The sequence below is a fragment of the Copidosoma floridanum genome, unplaced genomic scaffold (genome assembly GCF_036245765.1).
Source record: "Copidosoma floridanum isolate Cflo_tuat_1 unplaced genomic scaffold, Cflo_Japanese_pri ptg000033l, whole genome shotgun sequence".
In the NCBI taxonomy this organism is placed as follows: Eukaryota; Metazoa; Arthropoda; class Insecta; order Hymenoptera; family Encyrtidae; genus Copidosoma; species Copidosoma floridanum.
Window position 1 is genome coordinate 4,810,076 of NW_028321910.1, and position 16,332 is coordinate 4,826,407.

Sequence of the window (16,332 nt, forward strand, 5' to 3'; positions counted from 1 at the left end):
TTTTAGCATTATTCGCCAAGTTTGCATCACCAATTTAATTCGCACAGCAATTTCACTAAAATTAGACATATTTCACGTCTTTATCGTTATCAAGCTGCTTGAAATCGTCCACTACATAAGGCAATGTAAATAAATTTTTTTTTTACATCGTTAAGGGCAATGACTTAACGTCAAAATGTTGCGTTTCATTCAAGTTAGTGTCGTTAGATTAAAAAAAATGTTGCGTTTATTTTCAAACTTGATTCAAACATATGAAAGATGATTTTTCACCTGTCAATGAAATCAGTTATGACGCTTCTAATTATAGGTTAAGTAAGTTGAATATTTTTTTTTATCAAGATAATATACTACTGAATGGAAAAAATATAAAGATCGACCAGTCAACACTTGGTACATTAAAATACTACGTATAAATTAATATTCATTATTAAAAAATATATTTAATAAGTGCAACTTGATCTGTCTAGTACATCTAACCATAATTATAGATTCAGAATATGTTTATCATCAAGGAAAAAGATCTGATATTAAGATTGCTTATTATTATTGTTTATTATTAGTAAAAAATTACTTTTCCGTCTAATTGTTTTAAACCTTGGACCTCACAGCTGTCATTGGTTCTTGCATGAGCTATAAAGAAATAAAAAATGTTAAAGTAAAACAAATACATAAATAAAAAATAACCAACTAGCGTTGTCACTCTTATCTGACAAGATAATTTTATCTGCAGCACAGCATTGAAGTCAGACGCATTAATTTTAGGAGATTATTTACAATTAAATATTAATATTGAAAAGTTAATTATTTGGGAAACATTAGAATGCAGATAAAAGTTTACTTTGGGTAGATTGACCAGTTACAACTACTTCAGATGAGCGTCCCTCATTGAAGAACATAAAACCCAAAAAAAAACACGACCATCACAATTTAATATATTTAAAAAAAAAACAATGTATAACTGTATAATTCTTTCTTTGCAAATAATATAAGGACGTAACAATAAATTGCAAATGCAGTAAATCATAACACATAAGGTAAGTTTATTTTTTGAAAACAGGTTTGGATCAATGCAGGCTCCATTCTTTAGAACGACAAGACCATTCAAGTAAAACTTGTCATCTATTAAACAACTAAAAGAAAAATATTAACAACGTCCACCCACAAGGAAGAAGACTAGAGGGTGAATAGTTAATTTTGCTGCGAGAAGGTCGCCCATCCTCTTTAAAAGGAGAATTGCTAGGTGAAAAAGGACATGCACTAGCTCGGAAAAGTCGCACTGGCCGGGAATTAAACAGCGGTCTCCCTCGTATCGACCCATTACCTAACCGACTGAGCTACCGAACGCTCCGAGTATATTTATATGTATGTAAGTGTAGAAAGTATAATAAGCAATATACTATGACGGAGTGTACTATCTGTTAGGTAATGGACGCGCTGATTGCGCAAAAACAACATCAACGCTTGCATACGCTGACATCGGAAAATTTCTTAGCACCTACGAAATAATTACCGTAATTAAAGAACGCAAAAATATTTTTAATGTTATGTCTTATGTAGCCATAGAGATATTTCTAACAAAGTAGGGGAGTCGACTTAAAATCTGTCCTGTCAGTAGAAAGAGAGGGCAAATGAAGTGATCCTCTATATATAGATATACTTCCGAAGTTTTCATGCTTGTAGGTGGGGTAATAAGAGGTCTTTTAATTCTCTGTCTTTCTCTTCCAACGAGACATTTACACTTATGCAGACTTGTGAAGTTGGCGCCCGTAAATAATAAATATTAATATTTTGCACCCATTCAGGGCTAAAACGATTCCTCCTTACTTGCAGATTTATCCTCCACTTGATTTTTTATTTGCGGATCAATAGTTTGCGAGATATTTGCAAAATAAAAAGTCGAAAATGGGCGCGGCGCTGAAGTATAAAAAACTTTGTTGTAAGTGCTAAATTGGGTTAAAATCCAATTCTACCTGTACGATTCGATTCCTCCTCATTTGCGGATTACGTAGGTATATAAATTTATGTAATTAAATGTCACAAAGTTTGTAAATAATGAATTTAATTATAGAGTGAGAGAATCTAGTAACTTTTGTCTAGTGACTTTTGGTCCTGTGCTCCGTTCCTGTTGTTCGGTACATGTCGTTGACTCCGTACCGCGGGTTCTACAAAATATTTATCAGAATAGAAAACTTTAGTAGGTATTAATCTATCAATTATTAGCTATAAGTTATTCAGCTTTTGGGTCAATCCACACACACATACATTGCATACTTCAAACTAAAGGAAAAATTTATTTGTCAATAGGTACAGATTTTTCATCTTAAGAATCTAATATCTGGAATCTATTGTGGCAAACACTGTGGACTGATATTTATTCATTACGCGCAAAATTTTAATATTTGTTGTTATTCAAGAAACAAATAACAACACAACTAAAAAGTAGCAGTACAGCTACAATCATTACAAGACAAGCCACAGCTAAGCACACGAGTAATAATTTTGTTTGGGCAAGTTTTAGAAAACAGCTCAAGAATTCAAATTTCACGCTTAAATGATTAATCAGGCGAATTGAAGATCAAGTTACCGACCAGTGGAAACGGATAAAAGTGACACAGGCTGTGTTCGCCTAAGACTCTATCATTAAGTCTGTTAAGGTCACGTGATCATTTATCATAAGTGCGAGGGAGACAGCATGATGTCACCGTCTCACTAGCACTTATCATAAATGATCACGTGACCTCAACAGACTACAAATGGAGCCTATGTAAACACAGCCCCAGTAATGAATTTACAAGTACTTAATTTAAAAAAATGTTTATTAAATGGGCTTACACTAGATTGCATAGTCATCGAAAAATGTGTGTGTGTGTGTGTGTGTGTGTATTGATCCAAAAGCTGAATAACTTATAACTAATAATTAATAGATTAATACCTACTAAAGTTTTCTATTCTGGGGCCGTACCATATAACTATTTTTCTGTACATCGGCCTATGTTATAATATAGGCCCGCGAAGCTAAAAAAAGTTGTATGGTACGGCTCCAGATAAATATTTTGTAGAACCCGCGGTACGGAGTCAACGACATGTACCAAACAACAGGAACGGAGCACTAAACCAAAAGTCACTAGACAAAATTTACTAGATTCTCTCACTCTATAATTAAATTCATTATTTACAAACTTTGTGACATTTAATTACATTAATTTATATACCTACGTAATCCGCAAATGAGGAGGAATCGAATCGTACAGGTAGAATTGGATTTTAACCCAATTTAGCACTTACAACAAAGTTTTTTATACTTTAGCGCCGCGCCCATTTTCGACTTTTTATTTTGCAAATAACTCGCAAACTATTGATCCGCAAATAAAAATTCAAGTGGAGGATAAATCCGCAAGTAAGGAGGAATCGTTTAAGCCCTGAATGGGTGCAAAATATTAATATTTAATATTTACGGGTGCCAACTTCACAAGTCTCACTTATGCGTTAGGTACTCACTCGTGGCTTCAAGATGGCGAAAAGTGGTCCCCCCACCACTCTCCCGTCTAAGAAGAGTGGTAGGGGGACTGCTTTTTGGTCGTGGCTGCGCGACAGCCAAAAGCGTCGTCTGTTACGACAGCGGTTCTCAAATACTAGTCACTAGTCATGTATGATGTAGCTATATATATACATGTGTGTATATAATGTATACCAGCTGATTGTTGCGCTATATAGTGGTTAAGTGCTCTGTGTTGTCTGTTCTGTCATTCCTGTCTCCTGTACCGGTGCTGATAACTGAGATACCAAGAGCCAAGCCAACGTTAATGCTGGTACTTATAAGTACTGACCAATGGCTTGACCTTGACTTCTCTTCAACCAACTGTGGCCTTTTTCACCAAGTCAAACGATGAGGTGAGCAAAGATACTACTGTTAGTGCTAGCAGTTTGACAAGTAGCTGCTAAGCAGATCTGACAAGTAAACTGCATATTTCAGTTATAAGCCCAACAGTGTTTGGTGAGTTGCAGTGCTTGTTTTTTTATTCTCTTTTTGTATATTTTTTTGTCTCTCTTAAATTTGTATATAAATCAAGCAGGACTTTAACGTGGGATTGCTAACAAATGAGTAATTCCCACAAGTTTCCAGTCACAAAGTTGTGATTTACTTTTCCTGCAATCAAATCAACCAAAACAAAAAAAAACTTATCAAGAAGCAAGAGGTTAAAATTTAGTTTTATCAAGCACAATTTTGGAGGATAATAAGAAAAATCAAGGGCTGATGAAGTTTGACAAGAAAATGTACCTGAATCTCTGAAATCATCGAATGGCTGTGAATTCCAGTTGCTTTAGAGGCTGTAGTAAAGAGTTTTTTAATAATTATTGTTCACAATGTAGGTACAGAGAAAAGTCACTCAACGCTCTCATGAAAACTTGGTGCCATGTGATGCTAATAGCACAGTTAATAATAAAAATGAAGTTCAGACTTGCTCAAAGTTAACAAGTGCGTAGCTCATCATATTCCAAACATAAAGTACAGTTGTGGCAGATGGTCTTTACAATTATTCAAATGAAGTAAATTATGAAGGTTAAGAAATTTCATGAAGCTGTAGATGTGACCTGGTCACCTCCAGTCCAGCAGCCCACCAACTTTCCAATTTTGCTGGCTGCAGTAACAGTTGCTCAGCAGTTGGATATCAGTTTTAGTATCGTAATGCCAGTTTGGATTTGTATTCTCTCGACCTGGAGCAGCCAGGCTGTATGATACGTACATCAAGATCAGTGTGCCAAGTGATCAAAGGTTTTGTCCTTTTTTTTATTCATGTGTACCTAAAATATTCGTAGTGTTGAGAAATTTAGTATGATAATTATAATTACCATCAAGATTTGACAAAATAATTTGGGGAGCTGGCGGAACGAATCCAGCTGGCATTATTGTGAGTTGCTATGATTGTGGAAAAATAATGATTCACTTTGCTGACAAGATGTTTGAGAACGACAGCAACTGTTTGATTAGCAGTCCCGACAAACACAAAGGTCCTGTGAGAGCACTGGACTTTAATCCATTTCAGTCTCATTTTCTAGCTACTGGTGCGACAGATAGTGACATTTATACTTTATATTATAATTGGACAAATGAGCCTATGTCTCCTAGTTCCAAAAAAATTTACCACCTGAGGATGTACTAGATGAATCATGGAATAGACGAGGTCCCTTACTTGGCAACATTTTTTTTTACACATTCATAATTGACATTAGAGCATTTTGTTGTTTACAGTGCAACACATTCTTGCTTCAACATTTTCACAGCGTTGTGTCATTTGAAGAAGAATTAAGCCATGGTAATACTCACCGATGCCAATTCAAGAGCCTCTATAAGCATTGTCATCAGGAATTGTAACATAATAATTCTTCATCTTTATTGAAATATAAGTGAGATGGAAATCAGTACACTGACATCCTTATATATAGTCACACAGCTGTCTCTTGCTTCAGAAGAGGATTAAAATCCAATTATTGAACTGTGGAATTTGAGATTTGCAACCACACCGTAAAAACATTCCAAAACCATCGAAGGAAAGTAATATCAATTGCCTGGAATCCTTATTATTCTGATCTTCTCAGTTATGCAAAAGACAATAGAATTCTCTCTTGGAATCCTAATTTCGATATTAAAGTACGTAGCAGTTAAATTTTTCTCGCAACTCTGTTTTTTTATTGTGTGATGCTTATTTTTTATTACAAATCTTATTTTAGGGTGGTGATATTGTTGGCTAATTGGCTCAAACAAATCATGGAAACTTAAATGTATCTTAGTGTCCTAGATGAGCTTGCTTGGTTGTGAGTACTACTTCATATGGCCAGGCAATAGTACACTCTCTGTAAGGTGGAGCTGACCATTGATCTGCTGAAACGTTGAATAAAATGTTGATTTATTTCCTGGCATGGACCCATTCCCACAAATCTCACCGATGATGCAAACAGAAGTATATTATGAAAATAATGCTGTAGAGTCCCCAGTCTCTGGTTTAATGGTAGCTAACTATGCGAATAATACCATAGTTGAAGTTATACCTTTTATTCAACTAACAATGAGAGTTGGAAACAAAAATAATTTAGTACCCGAACCAAATAATATACCAATTAAGTCAGACTATACACCTGAAATTCATGATCAAACTGATAAATTCCAACTACTCCAATAATTGTAATTAAAAACGCTTCCAACTACTGTTCTCGTAATTTATGTAGCTCTACTAGAAAAAAGTAAGCATTTGCAATTGACCAAATTGTTTAAAGAGATACTACTTTCAAAAATTTGGGTATTAATAACATTTCAACATTTTTACAAATTAAACTCTAATTTTTTTTTAGAAATAACAAACATTTTATTACACCTGGATCTGTCCTTACTCTTATTTTCCATTATCCTTTTTTCACGATATTCTCTATTGGATTAAATTTTTCTTTGAGCTCATTAATAGAGAAAACATTAATCATACACAACGTTAAATATCAAAAGGAAATTGCAAAATCTACACCTATAGAAATGATGTAAAGTCAAAGACAAGATTATTTAAGGAGTAAATAAAAAATAGAGAGGTAAATGTAGAGATGAATAAGAGGTTTAGTCGAGTTATTAAATTGTATATTCGTTAATTTACCATAAATCAGTTATTAATCAATTTTTTTTTTTTTTTTTTTTCTTCTATTTAATGATTTTAATTTAGGAAACAATTTTTTTTTTTTCGTCACATTTTTCACAGTAAATCTTTCTCTATTTCAATTGCACCTGGTAATGAATATGCAAAAGTTGAACTCAACAATAGCTTAATAAAAAATCAGGTAACTGTTAAATGAATATTATGTAGACACCGGGTAAGATTTGCTTAAGATTTACATAAATATATTAATATATAATTACAAGAACATTCTAAATAATAATTAAATTATTTACTGGGAAATGAAGCGCCAGTTAAAAAAGCCTTGCTGTTTCGGAGATTTTAACAGTAAGTAGAATAATTCTTATGTAAGCAAGCGGTGGTGATAACTAGCCCAGTCATTTATTAATTCATTTAATGAATAAATTATTCCTTTGGCGAGCAAGTGACGGCGATAAGTAGCTTTACCATTTATTAATTTACTTAATAAATATATTACTTTATTGGCAAGCAAGCGGTACCAACAATAAGTTTGGCGATTTATTAGCTTATTTGATGGATAAACTTTTTTTTTGACAAGCAAGCGACAACAACAAGTAGCTCAGCTTTTTGATGGATTATTTAATTAATAAATTTATTCCTTGGTGAGCAAGTAGTGGCAATAAGTAAATTAGCTGTTAATTAGTTTATTTAATAAATTTATAACTTCTTTGGCGAGCAAGCAATGGCAGTTTATAGCTCAGCTATTCATTAGTTCAGTTAAGAAATAAATTATTCAGTTGGGGAGCAAGAAATGCCAATAACAAGCCCAGCTATTTCTAAGTTTAATGAATACATTATTTTTTTGCTGAGCAAGCGAAAGCGAAGAGTAGCTCAGCTATTTATTAATTTGTTTAATAAATATATAATTTCTTTAGCAACCAAGTGATGGCAATAAGAAGCTCAGCTGTTTATTAGTTTAATAAACTAATTAACTTTTTAGTGAGCAAGCGACATCAACGAGTAGCTCAGCTATTTATTACTTTTTTAAATGAATTAATTCTTTCTTCGGCGAGTAAGCGACGGCGATGAGAAGCTCTACTATTTATTAATTTACTTGATGAATATATTATTTCTTTGGCAAGCAAACTACGGCAGTAAGAAATTCAACGATTTATTAGTTGATATGATAGATAAACTATTCCTTTAGCGAGCAAGCAGTGGCAATAAATAGCTCAGCTATTTATTAGTTTATGCAATAACTCAGATGATTCTTTGGCAGGCAAGCGATGGCAAGAAAAAGCTTTGCATTTTGAAAGTTCATTAAATAGATAAAATATTTATTTGATCAGCAAGAGACGGCAAAAAGTAGCTTAGCTACTTATTAATTTATTAAATAGATAAGACAAAATCTAAAAATAAATATATCTCTATAGCGGGAATGCGACGTTAATGAGAAGCTCAGCTATTCATTAATTTATTTATTAAATAAATCATTTTCTTAGCAAGCAAGCAGCTGCAGACAAAAAGCTGAGCTTATCATTATTTTATTTGGAAACTACATTTTTTCTTCGGTGAGCGAGTGACGGCAACTACTTGATTAGCTATTTATGAATTCATTTATTAAATAAAGCATTTTTTTTGTAAGAAAGCGACGGCAATGAGTAACTCTGATTTTCAATAGATTATTTAATAAATACAATATTTCTTTGGCGAGCAAGCAGTAGCAATAAATAGCTCAGCTTTTCATGAATCCCTTTTATTGTTAAACTTATTCTTTGGCGAGAAATCGTCGGTGATAAATAGCCCAGCTTTTTATTAATTCATGCAATAAACAAATTATTTCTTAGGCGAGTAAAAGTAGTGGCAATAAGTAAATTAGCTATATATTAGTTCATTCGTCAAATGAATTATTTTTATGGCAAGCAAGTGTCGGTAATGAGAAATTCAGCAATTTATTTGTTAGGAAAAATCGGGTTTCACCTGGTGCGCATTCGACCAGGGAATCACGAGTCAGCCAATAACGCTACGCTTATGATGCTTTTTTACTGCTAGCCTATAGATAAACTTTTTTTTTGACCAGCAAGCAACGACAACGAGTAGCTCAGCTTTTTGATAGATTATTGAGTTGATAAAATTATTACTTGGTGAGTAAGTAGTGGTAATAAGTAAATTAGCTGTCAATTATAGCTTATTTTATAAATTTACAACTTCTTAGGCGAGCAAGCGATGGCAGTTTATAGTTCAGCTATTTATTAGCTCAGTTAAGAAATAAATAATTTATGTTGGGAGCGAGTGACACCAATACAAAGCCCAGCTTTTGATGAGTTCATTTGATAAATAATTTTTATTTTTGGCAAAAAAGTGATTGCAATGAGTAACTTATCTATTTGTTAGTTTATTTTATAAGTAAATTAATTTTTTGGTGAGCAATTGACGGCAACGAGTAGCTCAGCTTTTTATTAGATTACTCAGTAAATAAATTTATTCTTTGGCGAGCAAGTGGTAGCAGTAAGTAGCTTAGATTTTTATTACATTATTTGATAAATGGATTATTTATTTGATGAGCAACTGTCAGCAATTAGTAGCTTACCTTAGTTTTTGTTTGTTGAATGGATAAATTTCCTGATCAACGAGCAAGCGGTAAAACTACGTAGCTCAGTTTTTTATTATTTAAATTGATAAATATATAATTTAAGCTTAGCAGTTAGTAACTTAGCTGTATATAAATTTGTTTTATAAATAAACTATTTCTTTGGCGAGCAAGCAGTGGCAACAAATAGTTCAGTTATTTATTAGTTTATATATTAAAAGTAAGGTAAGCTACTAATTGCTGATAGTTGCTCATCAAATAAATAATCCATTTATTAAATAATGTAATAAAAATCTAAGCTACTTACTGCTACCACTTGCTCGCCAAAGAATAAATTTATTTACTGAGTAATTTAATAAAAAGCTGAGCTACTCGTTGCCGTCAATTGCTCACCAAAAAATTAATTTACTTATAAAATAAACTAACAAATAGATAAGTTACTCATTGCAATCACTTTTTTGCCAAAAATAAAAATTATTTATCAAATGAACTCATCAAAAGCTGGGCTTTGTATTGGTGTCACTCGCTCCCAACATAAATTATTTATTTCTTAACTGAGCTAATAAATAGCTGAACTATAAACTGCCATCGCTTGCTCGCCTAAGAAGTTGTAAATTTATAAAATAAGCTATAATTAACAGCTAATTTACTTATTACCACTACTTACTCACCAAGTAATAATTTTATCAACTCAATAATCTATCAAAAAGCTGAGCTACTCGTTGTCGTTGCTTGCTGGTCAAAAAAAAAGTTTATCTATAGGCTAGCAGTAAAAAAGCATCATTAGCGTAGCGTTATTGGCTGACTCGTGATTCCCTGGTCGAATGCGCACCAGGTGAAACCCGATTTTTCCTAACAAATAAATTGCTGAATTTCTCATTACCGACACTTGCTTGCCATAAAAATAATTCATTTGACGAATGAACTAATATATAGCTAATTTACTTATTGCCACTACTTTTACTCACCTAAGAAATAATTTGTTTATTGCATGAATTAATAAAAAGCTGGGCTATTTATCACCGACGATTTCTCGCCAAAGAATAAGTTTAACAATAAAAGGGATTCATGAAAAGCTGAGCTATTTATTGCTACTGCTTGCTCGCCAAAGAAATATTGTATTTATTAAGTAATCTATTGAAAATCAGAGTTACTCATTGCCGTCGCTTTCTTACAAAAAAAATGCTTTATTTAATAAATGAATTCATAAATAGCTAATCAAGTAGTTGCCGTCACTCGCTCACCGAAGAAAAAATGTAGTTTCCAAATAAAATAATGATAAGCTCAGCTTTTTGTTTGCAGCTGCTTGCTTGCTAAGAAAATGATTTATTTAATAAATAAATTAATGAATAGCTGAGCTTCTCATTAACGTCGCATTCCCGCTATAGAGATATATTTATTTTTAGATTTTGTCTTATCTATTTAATAAATTAATAAGTAGCTAAGCTACTTTTTGCCGTCTCTTGCTGATCAAATAAATATTTTATCTATTTAATGAACTTTCAAAATGCAAAGCTTTTTCTTGCCATCGCTTGCCTGCCAAAGAATCACCCGAGTTATTGCATAAACTAATAAATAGCTGAGCTATTTATTGCCACTGCTTGCTCGCTAAAGGAATAGTTTATCTATCATATCAACTAATAAATCGTTGAATTTCTTACTGCCGTAGTTTGCTTGCCAAAGAAATAATATATTCATCAAGTAAATTAATAAATAGTAGAGCTTCTCATCGCCGTCGCTTACTCGCCGAAGAAAGAATTAATTCATTTAAAAAAGTAATAAATAGCTGAGCTACTCGTTGATGTCGCTTGCTCACTAAAAAGTTAATTAGTTTATTAAACTAATAAACAGCTGAGCTTCTTATTGCCATCACTTGGTTGCTAAAGAAATTATATATTTATTAAACAAATTAATAAATAGCTGAGCTACTCTTCGCTTTCGCTTGCTCAGCAAAAAAATAATGTATTCATTAAACTTAGAAATAGCTGGGCTTGTTATTGGCATTTCTTGCTCCCCAACTGAATAATTTATTTCTTAACTGAACTAATGAATAGCTGAGCTATAAACTGCCATTGCTTGCTCGCCAAAGAAGTTATAAATTTATTAAATAAACTAATTAACAGCTAATTTACTTATTGCCACTACTTGCTCACCAAGGAATAAATTTATTAATTAAATAATCCATCAAAAAGCTGAGCTACTTGTTGTTGTCGCTTGCTTGTCAAAAAAAAAGTTTATTCATCAAATAAGCTAATAAATCGCCAAACTTATTGTTGGTACCGCTTGCTTGCCAATAAAGTAATATATTTATTAAGTAAATTAATAAATGGTAAAGCTACTTATCGCCGTCACTTGCTCGCCAAAGGAATAATTTATTCATTAAATGAATTAATAAATGACTGGGCTAGTTATCACCACCGCTTGCTTACATAAGAATTATTCTACTTACTGTTAAAATCTCCGAAACAGCAAGGCTTTTTTAACTGGCGCTTCATTTCCCAGTAAATAATTTAATTATTATTTAGAATGTTCTTGTAATTATATATTAATATATTTATGTAAATCTTAAGCAAATCTTACCCGGTGTATACATAATATTCATTTAACAGTTACCTGATTTTTTATTAAGCTATTGTTGAGTTCAACTTTTGCATATTCATTACCAGGTGCAATTGAAATAGAGAAAGATTTACTGTGAAAAATGTGACGAAAAAAAAAAAATTGTTTCCTAAATTAAAATCATTAAATAGAAGAAAAAAAAAAAAAAAAAAAAATTGATTAATAACTGATTTATGGTAAATTAACGAATATACAATTTAATAACTCGACTAAACCCCTTATTCATCTCTACATTTACCTCTCTATTTTTTATTTACTCCTTAAATAATCTTGTCTTTGACTTTACATCATTTCTATAGGTGTAGATTTTGCAATTTCCTTTTAATATTTAACGTTGTGTATGATTAATGTTTTCTCTATTAATGAGCTCAAAGAAAAATTTAATCCAATAGAGAATATCGTGAAAAAAGGATAATGGAAAATAAGAGTAAGGACAGATCCAGGTGTAATAAAATGTTTGTTATTTCTAAAAAAAAATTAGAGTTTAATTTGTAAAAATGTTGAAATGTTATTAATACCCAAATTTTTGAAAGTAGTATCTCTTTAAACAATTTGGTCAATTGCAAATGCTTACTTTTTTCTAGTAGAGCTACATAAATTACGAGAACAGTAGTTGGAAGCGTTTTTAATTACAATTATTGGAGTAGTTGGAATTTATCAGTTTGATCATGAATTTCAGGTGTATAGTCTGACTTAATTGGTATATTATTTGGTTCGGGTACTAAATTATTTTTGTTTCCAACTCTCATTGTTAGTTGAATAAAAGGTATAACTTCAACTATGGTATTATTCGCATAGTTAGCTACCATTAAACCAGAGACTGGGGACTCTACAGCATTATTTTCATAATATACTTCTGTTTGCATCATCGGTGAGATTTGTGGGAATGGGTCCATGCCAGGAAATAAATCAACATTTTATTCAACGTTTCAGCAGATCAATGGTCAGCTCCACCTTACAGAGAGTGTACTATTGCCTGGCCATATGAAGTAGTACTCACAACCAAGCAAGCTCATCTAGGACACTAAGATACATTTAAGTTTCCATGATTTGTTTGAGCCAATTAGCCAACAATATCACCACCCTAAAATAAGATTTGTAATAAAAAATAAGCATCACACAATAAAAAAACAGAGTTGCGAGAAAAATTTAACTGCTACGTACTTTAATATCGAAATTAGGATTCCAAGAGAGAATTCTATTGTCTTTTGCATAACTGAGAAGATCAGAATAATAAGGATTCCAGGCAATTGATATTACTTTCCTTCGATGGTTTTGGAATGTTTTTACGGTGTGGTTGCAAATCTCAAATTCCACAGTTCAATAATTGGATTTTAATCCTCTTCTGAAGCAAGAGACAGCTGTGTGACTATATATAAGGATGTCAGTGTACTGATTTCCATCTCACTTATATTTCAATAAAGATGAAGAATTATTATGTTACAATTCCTGATGACAATGCTTATAGAGGCTCTTGAATTGGCATCGGTGAGTATTACCATGGCTTAATTCTTCTTCAAATGACACAACGCTGTGAAAATGTTGAAGCAAGAATGTGTTGCACTGTAAACAACAAAATGCTCTAATGTCAATTATGAATGTGTAAAAAAAAATGTTGCCAAGTAAGGGACCTCGTCTATTCCATGATTCATCTAGTACATCCTCAGGTGGTAAATTTTTTTGGAACTAGGAGACATAGGCTCATTTGTCCAATTATAATATAAAGTATAAATGTCACTATCTGTCGCACCAGTAGCTAGAAAATGAGACTGAAATGGATTAAAGTCCAGTGCTCTCACAGGACCTTTGTGTTTGTCGGGACTGCTAATCAAACAGTTGCTGTCGTTCTCAAACATCTTGTCAGCAAAGTGAATCATTATTTTTCCACAATCATAGCAACTCACAATAATGCCAGCTGGATTCGTTCCGCCAGCTCCCCAAATTATTTTGTCAAATCTTGATGGTAATTATAATTATCATACTAAATTTCTCAACACTACGAATATTTTAGGTACACATGAATAAAAAAAAGGACAAAACCTTTGATCACTTGGCACACTGATCTTGATGTACGTATCATACAGCCTGGCTGCTCCAGGTCGAGAGAATACAAATCCAAACTGGCATTACGATACTAAAACTGATATCCAACTGCTGAGCAACTGTTACTGCAGCCAGCAAAATTGGAAAGTTGGTGGGCTGCTGGACTGGAGGTGACCAGGTCACATCTACAGCTTCATGAAATTTCTTAACCTTCATAATTTACTTCATTTGAATAATTGTAAAGACCATCTGCCACAACTGTACTTTATGTTTGGAATATGATGAGCTACGCACTTGTTAACTTTGAGCAAGTCTGAACTTCATTTTTATTATTAACTGTGCTATTAGCATCACATGGCACCAAGTTTTCATGAGAGCGTTGAGTGACTTTTCTCTGTACCTACATTGTGAACAATAATTATTAAAAAACTCTTTACTACAGCCTCTAAAGCAACTGGAATTCACAGCCATTCGATGATTTCAGAGATTCAGGTACATTTTCTTGTCAAACTTCATCAGCCCTTGATTTTTCTTATTATCCTCCAAAATTGTGCTTGATAAAACTAAATTTTAACCTCTTGCTTCTTGATAAGTTTTTTTTTGTTTTGGTTGATTTGATTGCAGGAAAAGTAAATCACAACTTTGTGACTGGAAACTTGTGGGAATTACTCATTTGTTAGCAATCCCACGTTAAAGTCCTGCTTGATTTATATACAAATTTAAGAGAGACAAAAAAATATACAAAAAGAGAATAAAAAAACAAGCACTGCAACTCACCAAACACTGTTGGGCTTATAACTGAAATATGCAGTTTACTTGTCAGATCTGCTTAGCAGCTACTTGTCAAACTGCTAGCACTAACAGTAGTATCTTTGCTCACCTCATCGTTTGACTTGGTGAAAAAGGCCACAGTTGGTTGAAGAGAAGTCAAGGTCAAGCCATTGGTCAGTACTTATAAGTACCAGCATTAACGTTGGCTTGGCTCTTGGTATCTCAGTTATCAGCACCGGTACAGGAGACAGGAATGACAGAACAGACAACACAGAGCACTTAACCACTATATAGCGCAACAATCAGCTGGTATACATTATATACACACATGTATATATATAGCTACATCATACATGACTAGTGACTAGTATTTGAGAACCGCTGTCGTAACAGACGACGCTTTTGGCTGTCGCGCAGCCACGACCAAAAAGCAGTCCCCCTACCACTCTTCTTAGACGGGAGAGTGGTGGGGGGACCACTTTTCGCCATCTTGAAGCCACGAGTGAGTACCTAACGCATAAGTGAGACTTGTGAAGTTGGCACCCGTAAATATTAAATATTAATATTTTGCACCCATTCAGGGCTTAAACGATTCCTCCTTACTTGCGGATTTATCCTCCACTTGAATTTTTATTTGCGGATCAATAGTTTGCGAGTTATTTGCAAAATAAAAAGTCGAAAATGGGCGCGGCGCTAAAGTATAAAAAACTTTGTTGTAAGTGCTAAATTGGGTTAAAATCCAATTCTACCTGTACGATTCGATTCCTCCTCATTTGCGGATTACGTAGGTATATAAATTAATGTAATTAAATGTCACAAAGTTTGTAAATAATGAATTTAATTATAGAGTGAGAGAATCTAGTAAATTTTGTCTAGTGACTTTTGGTTTAGTGCTCCGTTCCTGTTGTTTGGTACATGTCGTTGACTCCGTACCGCGGGTTCTACAAAATATTTATCTGGAGCCGTACCATACAACTTTTTTTAGCTTCGCGGGCCTATATTATAACATAGGCCGATGTACAGAAAAATAGTTATATGGTACGGCCCCAGAATAGAAAACTTTAGTAGGTATTAATCTATTAATTATTAGTTATAAGTTATTCAGCTTTTGGATCAATACACACACACACACACACACACACATTTTTCGATGACTATGCAATCTAGTGTAAGCCCATTTAATAAACATTTTTTTAAATTAAGTACTTGTAAATTCATTACTGGGGCTGTGTTTACATAGGCTCCATTTGTAGTCTGTTGAGGTCACGTGATCATTTATGATAAGTGCTAGTGAGACGGTGACATCATGCTGTCTCCCTCGCACTTATGATAAATGATCACGTGACCTTAACAGACTTAATGATAGAGTCTTAGGCGAACACAGCCTGTGTCACTTTTATCCGTTTCCACTGGTCGGTAACTTGATCTTCAATTCGCCTGATTAATCATTTAAGCGTGAAATTTGAATTCTTGAGCTGTTTTCTAAAACTTGCCCAAACAAAATTATTACTCGTGTGCTTAGCTGTGGCTTGTCTTGTAATGATTGTAGCTGTACTGCTACTTTTTAGTTGTGTTGTTATTTGTTTCTTGAATAACAACAAATATTAAAATTTTGCGCGTAATGAATAAATATCAGTCCACAGTGTTTGCCACAATAGATTCCAGATATTAGATTCTTAAGATGAAAAATCT